This window comes from Bactrocera neohumeralis, chromosome 2 (assembly GCF_024586455.1).
Source record: "Bactrocera neohumeralis isolate Rockhampton chromosome 2, APGP_CSIRO_Bneo_wtdbg2-racon-allhic-juicebox.fasta_v2, whole genome shotgun sequence".
Classification (NCBI taxonomy): Eukaryota; Metazoa; Arthropoda; class Insecta; order Diptera; family Tephritidae; genus Bactrocera; species Bactrocera neohumeralis.
In genome coordinates this window covers 5028335-5037931 of record NC_065919.1, presented here as the reverse complement: position 1 = coordinate 5037931, position 9597 = coordinate 5028335, and positions in this window count along the sequence as shown.

Sequence of the window (9597 nt, the reverse complement as noted above, 5' to 3'; positions counted from 1 at the left end):
AAACCCCCAACTCGGGGGATTAGCCCCCTCAACATTAAAGGTTCTATCGGGGTAGGAAAAGTTCCCCACCCGTCAACAAATGTTTGGGACCTTATCAGTGGGGTTTTAACCGGAAAAATCCAACCGACCAGATATTCACCACGCCAAATCTTGAAAAAGCCCGTAAAAGAGGAAAAAACCCCTCTTTCGTTTAAAAGCTGCTTTCGACCCCAAAAAGGAGCGCCCCATCCCGCGATTCGTTTTTGGTTCCCCCAAAACAATACGGCTGAAAACGCGGATAAGCCCGGGGGATGGGGAAAGGGACCCCCCACCGTTCGATAAAACGAGGTTTCAACAAGGCGATTTATCGGCATTTTTCAACCTTTTTTTGGAAAAATATTCGGGCAGAACCAAAAGAGAAGGAACCCTTTCCAAAAGGGTGTACAGCTGGGCGGCCGATGATATTAAGTCCCCCAACCCCCCCGTTGTTCTGCTTTTCCAGGCGGGGGGAAACACAAAAAATGGTCGGGAAAACGAGGGCAAGACAAAAAAACTTCCAAAAAAAGTCGTCGCATTCGCGACGGCTCCCTCACTTTGGGCATAACTTTGAAATGTAATAACGTTTCTTGGGAAACCCGCGCACCCCAAAAAAGTCGCCCAGAATCCCCGGGATAACTCTTTTTTAAAGGGTTTCCCGGGGGTAGGCAATTTAAAAACCAAAATCCTCTCTCGAACAAAAAAAACCATAAGTCACTATAATTCCGTCTCGGTAAATATTTTAATGTCCAACGGATGGGCGGCTTTTTAAGGAAAAATTTGCGATTTTCCCTTTTATACGGGGAATACCCCATTCGAGGAACGATAGTACGGGGAAAAGCAATCGAAAATTTAGCGAATTAAAAGCACAGCGGCTACGCTGGCTTAGGTCATGTTGTCCGATGGACGAGAAAACACCCAGCTCTGGAAAATACTGACGGTACCGCCGGTGGAAGCAGAGGAAGACTCACCCGTTGGAAAGCGCGACCAAAGGTGGAGAAGGACCTGGCTTCTGCTTGCGAATATCTGAAGGCGCCACGAAGAAAGAAGAAAACGACTGGCGCGTTGCAGAACAGTTAACTCGTGGCTATAATCGCTTGTATGTTTCACGCCAATTAAGAAGAACATTTGCTCATAACGGTAAAGTTAAGATAAGGAACTACCAGGCTTATTGGAACACATGATTCATCGCTTCTCTGCAAAAGAATAGAAACATAGTTGACCTTGTAAAACACCCTTTCTTCATACAAGTATAGTGGTCACAAAAATGGCACTGGGTCCTGGTTATATTGGCTGTTCCTTGGGCATCAATACTGGGCAATAGTATCGGCGCCGGAACCCAAGGTTCGAAAGCCATCTATTGCCTAAAGTATCAGCGTCCTTCTTTATGATATCGAAGACCCACCTACGCTATTTCCCCACGGTTGGAATTTAGTAGCGTCCGTATACTATGGAAGAATGCGTGTTGACTAGGTCTTCCAGTTATTCCTCATTGAACACTTTTTATAAAAGCATAAAGACTATAGATATGAATATAGATATACATTTTTTTTGTAAGACATTTTCACAACTAGTTACGAATCAATTGCTCATTCAAGCACATCCGGTAAACTTTGAGGCTGTCTCACTCCATTTTCTCTTTACCAATAATTCTCAGAAAAATAAATTTATACAGCTCGAATGATGGAAGCTTTAGTGACATATCACTGATAATCCAACGGTACTTTGACTACTACAAAAGTTCACTAAAGCCAAAAGCAAAAATTTCTACAGTAATTTCACTTTATCTATACAGTTATGCGGCCGTCAACAATGCAGCCTGTCAACAAAATAATTCATGGGCTTTAATTAGAGAATTTATAAATGCGCCGTCGGAACATTTAACTTTTTATTTTTATTTTTCTTTTCTATTCTTAAAAATAATCGAATCGCTGCCAAAAGGCGCACTCACACAACAACACGAATAAGCTGCACACGGTGTTGCGGGGCGTATGCGTGATTATTTATTGAAGACGTTTCAGAGAAATAAATTGAAATGCACTTGATTTATGCAACAAAAAATATAAAATCAATATATAATGATGCACATTGTGAGTGCGAATTTCTTTAAAGTTCGCGGGAATGTTGAACAGAAGCCAAGCGCAGCTAATTTGACTTAGCAGTTGCAAATTGCGTTTGCCAAACGCACTTAGCCGTGCTTAATAACAAGAAAAAGTTATGGCGAGCGATAAGTGGAGTTTGCCTAAGCTGCTTTACTAGTTTGCTACAAAAATCTCACTATAGCGAGTTTTCCTGTACAAACTTCCATTAGCAACCGGTTGGAGCAGAGCGACAATGTATAACCAAATGAAATGAAAATGTGTACATATATATAATATATAATATTTAAAAGCATATATATGCGCATGTACAATAAATATATACCATATATATAAATACATATATATGTATACATATGAACACATTTTCATGCATCTGCATTGTTCGTCATGGAAATATTTGGGACGAAAAGCAACATCTGGCGTAATTAGTTCGTTCAATGCCAATTAGCTGGCAGCTTTTTACTCGAATATTTTTGTTGTTTATATTTATTTGTTCTTAATTTACAATTATATTTACCGCACTGAGTTTCCAACGCCGGCAAAAAGATTTATTAGAAAAAAATTTTTCATTTCTACTTTTCGCAAAGTCCCACTAAGAAATCTAAAAATAACAGCTGACAGAATTTTCGAATGGAGGGGGGATTAAATATTGCTGAAAGCCCACAACAGCCGGCAGCTGCAAAATTCACATTCATTTGTGAAAAAGTATTGTTTGTATGTACATATAAGTATTTATAGATTAGAGATTGGAAATTATACATACATTCAAGTAGAGAAAAATAGAAAAAAAGAAAAAAATAAAAATCAAATGGTGAATATTTTGCGCTGGAACTGAAATGACTTTTTATGCTCCACCGGATATTAAGCAATAAAATTTAAAAACACCAAAATGGGCTGTCTAAAATGTACGCAATTTTTGCAAAATCTCGCAGCTACAGTAGCGTGTAGCTAAAGCGGTGCATGCATGTGCAAATACAAGCACAAACGATTAGGCACACATATAAGTTTATTACATTTTCTAAAATGCGTCGAAAATCTGCGCTGCAGCGAATAACCTGCATAACTTGCTAAAGCGTTATAAGCACAGTTATGCCTAGTGAAAATAAAAATCGACATTTTGTTTTCTCATCGCCCAAATAATACCGAAATTGGCACATAGACACATAGCACGGCATAATTCAAAATTTCGAATTCGCTGACACGCACACTCAAGCACACATACACACACCAATCGCAGCGACACACAATCAGCCAAATCGAATGAACGCGAGTCGAGCAATTTGAAAGGCACACATTTTTGAACACTCAAACCCATTTCAGATGCGTGTGTGTAGACCCATTTATAGCGCTACTTAATACATATATAAAATACCGTTAGGGCTGCAAAATAAAATTTTGTGTTTAAAACAAGAAAACAATTTTAATTGCAACAAAAAAGGTTATAAAAAGTTTCTTATCTTAATTTTGACCGATTATTTTGTGCGGCAGCTATATGCTATAGTCGTACGATTTGAACAATTTGATCGGAGATTATAGCATTGCATTAGAAAATACTTCATGCCAATTTTCATGACAATATTTCGTCAATTAAAATAGTTTTACATACAAGAACGTTTTTTGATCGATCAGTTTGCTTGAGAGATTCTGACAAATTTACAGTTTCATAAAGAAAAAAGCGATGAAAAATTCGGAAAGATATCTCAAAAATCAAGAGCAAGATATGACTAAAGCGACTCAGCTCGTCAAGCGTATTATTTATATATACATATATGTATGTATATGCAAAGGAAGAAGGAAGCTTTTAATAGCCGTCCATTCATTAGTCCACGCAGCAGCGCCACCTGTTTGATCGAAAGTGATTGTGCTCGGGCGCGAATGACGCACAACATGCGGTAAATATTTACAAATATTGCTCAACAGTAAACTCGTAAACCATAAGGCATATGCCTTCGCTAACAGTAAGAAAATATTGTGGGCGGACCACAGTTTTGCTGAATGAATTCGATTATAGTAGATCATGTATTTCGTTAAACATATTCATGAGTACATAATGAGCATTAAGCTTTTGTATTTGGAATTTTTTTTTCGCCGAAAAGCCGAAACTAAATTGTTTATAATAGAAAAATGATTATTTTTCTGGCAAAATTTTCTGGAACTACATTAGCTTAAGCAGCCATGTATATATGTATATAAATATGTATGCATATTCAAATATTTAATTCAAGTGAGAATAAAAAAAAAATTATTTTATTTTCGATTTAAGAAATTTGCTGAATATAAAAAGGCTTTTGCTGTCAAAATATTAAACGCCAACAAGAAAATGAAACCTTGAAATCTTTGTGAATGTAAAATACACACAATATTTTTGCCCAAATTTTATGCAGAAATCAAGAAAATATTTTTTCACAATATTTGTAGAAAAGTACTTGAATTTGTTTCAAATCCAAAAACAAAAAATATTATTACTGTATATAAATACGTGTAATGATCGTAAGACTAATCAGAAAATAAAATTTTACAAAAATTGCAGCATTAAAAAAAATAAAATTTGTTTGCTGTTAAAGCATTTACACTTCAGAGTAGACTTAACGTTAGGTTAGATGGCTGATCCCTCAGCAAGGTGGTCGATCACAATTGGATTTTATGTACAGGCCCTTGTACAGACATACGAAAAATTCCTATAGTTGGTTATACAATAACGCCCTGCACCCGTCACAAGTCTGCTTAATTTTTTATTTCAAACTCCGCTATTTCACCTGCATGTCTGAAATTATGAAATCCAAGGTGTTTTTACCTTGATCTAACAAAAGCGGAACATTCTTGAAGGAAGTGTTGAGATGATTCTATCTCACCATTTTCCAAACAGCTAATGCAGCTGGCTTCCGATAAGATATTTAATCTTACAGCATGAATCCTGTTCGGACAGTGTCCAGTTAGAACTGCCAAATCACTAAACTACTGAGACTGAAGTACATGCCCTAACATATAATATATGGCGATGTGACCAGGTACCCAAACCACTGTAATTATAAAATAATTCGACGGTAGAAAATGAGTCTAGACATTCATTTAAAAGTCCTAAGCGCACAGTTAGTGAACTCAAGGCTAATATCGCCGCCCTACTATCGGAGCGGACGGTTACCACTCTGAATAAGGCTGCGCTGCAAAGCAGTAGATCCTTTATTGCAACTACCTGGCGCTGCAGGGCTCACCGTCCCTCTATGCCCCCCGAAATTTGAAGGTGTGGTAGAGAAGCGACAGCTGAGGCTAGGTTTGTCCACCTGGTAATCCGAGTATTTTAGCATGAAAACAACGTTTGCGAGGATTCCAGATTGCGCAGACTCGCAGTTAACCCATATAACCAGATTTTATGAGTGTGAGGGCAGATTTTGCGGCCATACACCTTGCGGTTATATCTGCCAATGCCATCTGACACAAGACGATGACAACCACAGTTGGACTGGTTTGTATTATATCACAAAAACTGATGAATACTCGCCAATTTTTTCGTGTAGACTTTTCTCCATCTTCCAAAACTAATACTGCTGTGTACACTGAATTTAAGCAATACTAAAAGTTCCGTCAGCATCGGGAAGGTTTCATAGAAGGCAACTGGATAAGAAAGTGAAGCTCATGACTAGGCTCCCACGTTGATAATTTCGTCTATCTTGGAACCTGTATTAACACCAACAACAATGTCGGACTTGAAATGCAACGCAGAATAACTCTTGCAAATAGGTGCTACTTGGGACTGAGGAGGCAATGGAGATGTAAAGTCCTCTCTCGACGAACAAAGACAAACTCTATAAGTCACTCATCATCCACGTCCTGCTATTTGGTGCAGTGGCATGGACGAAGACAATATCTGATGAGTCGACGTTACGAGTTTTCGAGAGAACGGTTCTGCGGAAGATTTATGGACTTTTGCGCATTGGCTATGGCGAATATTGCATTCGATGGAGAGGTGAGCTGTGTGAGTTATACGACCACGGTGCCTTCTATATGTCGACTGATGCGTTAGAATCTCCAATCCTTATCGATTGTCCAGTGAAAATTTCACAACATTTCATAGATTGGAAGTGAAGTTAGTGCGATTAAGTGTCAGTATGTTTGTGTTATCGGTGCGAAAAAGAGCTTCGAACAAAGAGCCAACATTAAATTTTTTTTTTAAATTGGTAAAACTTTTACCAAAACGTTTCAATTGATGAAACAAGTTTATGGCGATGATTGTCTATCCCGTAACAGAGTGCACGAGTGGTTTCAACGTTTTCAAAGTGATCGTGAGGACATAAATGACGATCAACATGTGGGTCAATCAAAATCCGTGATCACCGGAAATGCCATCGAAACTGTGTGTGAATTCATCAAAAATCAGCCGAAATCATTATTGAAATTCATGGAAATGGTATTGAACATCTCCAAAACGTCGATTTTTCACATTTTGACCGAACATTTGGGCTTACAAAAGGTGTGTGCACGGTTTGTTCCGCACAAATTGACTGACGAGCAAAAATTGCTCAGGATCCCACATTCGAAGAACAATACTGTGACCGATTATTTAACCAAAAATCAAGTTTTAACCATTAACCACTCCCCGTATTCACCTGATATGGCACCGTGCGACTTCTTCCTTTTCGGAAAAATGCATTTGCCCATGAAAGGAAAGCGTTGTGCAGACGTAGAAGCCATTCAAAAAACTTGCACCGGCATACTGGCGGCCATACCGGTCAACGAGCTAAAACACTCGTTCGACATGCTTTTGGACCGTGCAAAAAGCTGTATTGAAGCAGAAGGAGACTACTTTGAATAAAATAAATTGATTTTGCCGACAAAACTATTTGTTCTGTTGTTTTTTTTTAATTCCTGTTTACTTTGGAACACACCTTGTATGTAGATATGTGTGTTTGCATATGTGATTAATCATTTCTAGACATTTATACGCAAAACTCGCACCAACACACAATTGGAGCAAATGCAAGCCTAGGACAGCACTTTCGCCAACAAACACACTCACAAATGCCACTTTGTATAAGTGAGCCAGCACTGCCCAGAGGCGATTGCATTTCAGCCATAATATCAGCAAAATGTGCGAAATCGCTTGAGGCACACAGTTTGTCGCTGGTGTGGCATTGCTGCATTTGTTGTGGAAATTAAAGCTTGCGCAAAAGTGTGCGGCGCTATGTGCAGCTTTTCTCGGAACTCACACCAATAATTGAATTAAACCCAAAGCGGAGTTAGCGCTTGCCAGCGGCCATGCGTCCAGTTTGGTTATGTCGAATGCGGAAATTGCTTGACGTGCAAGGGGATAACCGTTGCGCGACGCTTGTGCCACACTTAGCCCGTCGGACTTTTTGTGGCCAGCTGCTGGCGCTTTTGTCAAAAACACGCCGGCTCTCAATGATTTCGGCAATTGAAATTTCATAGCAAAATTTTGAGGCGGAAAAACGGAAATTGAGCTCTTCCGTGCCGCACATCGCCCGCCGCACACGCACATACATATATACAAATATGCAGGCTCATACATTTATGAGAGATGCCAAAAATAAATCAGCGTTTGCGTGCAAATCATTAACTAAACAATTTCATGGCGAATTAGCATAGTTTATGGCAAGCTTGTGTACACATTTGCAGTTTATTTCAGCTGAAAGACAAATAAACGAAAAATGCTGCTTGTGTTTACGCAAAGTTTTCATACACGAATTTATTCAGTTGCGTAGCGCTTTTGACATGACTGTGTAAATATGCAATTTATTTCATTTCATTTTGCATTAAAATCACATTCATTCGCTCTGTGCGAAGTGTGTTGCATTCCAGCCGCACAGCGGTCTAGCGCTGAACGCGCGCCGTAAGTGTGCCACCCACCGCTGCCACATACATATTTACTTAGCTCATAAATTCCGCAAATAAAAGTGGGAAAGGCAGCACTTGAAGCCGTTTGATAAGCACGCTGGTGTTTGTGATTCTTTTTCCCACTTCTTACTTGCACACACACACGCGCACGTTCTCCATATGTATGGCAAATATGTAATTTTTACCAAGCGCTTCTTTACTTTGCATATCTTTCGCATTAAACAAAGTTTATTTTAAATAAAGTCCGAGTGAGACGATGGGCAACACTGCCGTAAAAAAGAAATTCTATAAGTAGACGCCTTAACAACCGAACGGCGTTATGCGAGTTTTTCAGGAGAACCTTCGAACATATGTAGCTTGAGTGGTAGAAGGTCGGCAAATAATATCTAAGAAAGAAGATTTCAAGGTAAGACGCGCCAACGGAACTTCAATATGTACACGTACAGATCAAAAATGGCAGGTGAGGTGGTCGCCGGGAACTATTGCGCGAAGCTAGATCTCAGGCGTACCTCAGAGCTGCTGCAATACTGCAGAATCATCTAGTATTTAGCAGTATTTGCTGCCAGAAAAGCTGTCATCTCGACAGCTCGAGCTAACAACGCAGGAGAAGCGGCAATTAAAGCAATAATCTCGCATCACATTGCATCAGGGAATATACTTAGAAGCACGGATACAGTAGATGTAGTTCCCACTGGAAAGCGGCAGCATATATACTGGGCTCTAGGCCATGAGAGAGTTCCAGAAATGAAATAGCTGTTGTGATTACCAAACCAATCAACCGCTTGAATACCGACTGTTCAGGAAATACGCAAATCTTTAAAAACGCTAAAAAACAAAGTTTCTCAAAAGGCTGACAGACGGATCAGAGTGAGATGGATTGCCTTCGGGGCATGAAGGATCGCAAAGATCAAGCGCAAGGGAGCGGAATGAAAACAGGAAACCTTACTATTCACATGGTATCGAAAAGACTGCATAAGTGTTATTGGCATAGCCACAGGTCACAAATTATTGGCAGCACATGCAAACCATATGGACATCAGTAACGATGACACATGTCGAAAGTTTTGCGAACTAGGCAAAAAAGAAATGCTGGAATATCTTCTCTTGTTATGACTCTTTAAATAACTAGGAGCTGCGCAGTTCAAGGGACTGCATGAAGTATCTGAGCTCGATATCAAGTCTCTATCGAACTACATAAAATCATTAACGTCCTACACGACGAAAATTTCGGCTCGTTTTAATAGTTAACCTCCGTCTGGCATTACAAAGAACCTGCAGCTCTATGTGTAGCGTGACAAGCCAGCCAATGCAATCCAATCTAACCTATTGGGAATGCTTCGCTCGTAGGTCGCCCGGTCGGGTGCTTGTATGCAGTCGATAGAGGAGTATGTAGGACCAATAAGCATATGGAGCTTGGCAAAAATGCGTTGCAAATTCAAATTCAGCAACAAAATTATTTTGCATATCAGCAAATAATTTCGAATGTAAACACAACGAATGCTAACTAAAATGGCGCAGAATAGCTTGTGTTGCACATATTCTTTTTATTTATGCAATTTTTTACGGCTTCGTGGAAATTTTTTAGCCCTGTCTAGAAGAAAATATACAGTTGTGTTATATGTAGCGAAAT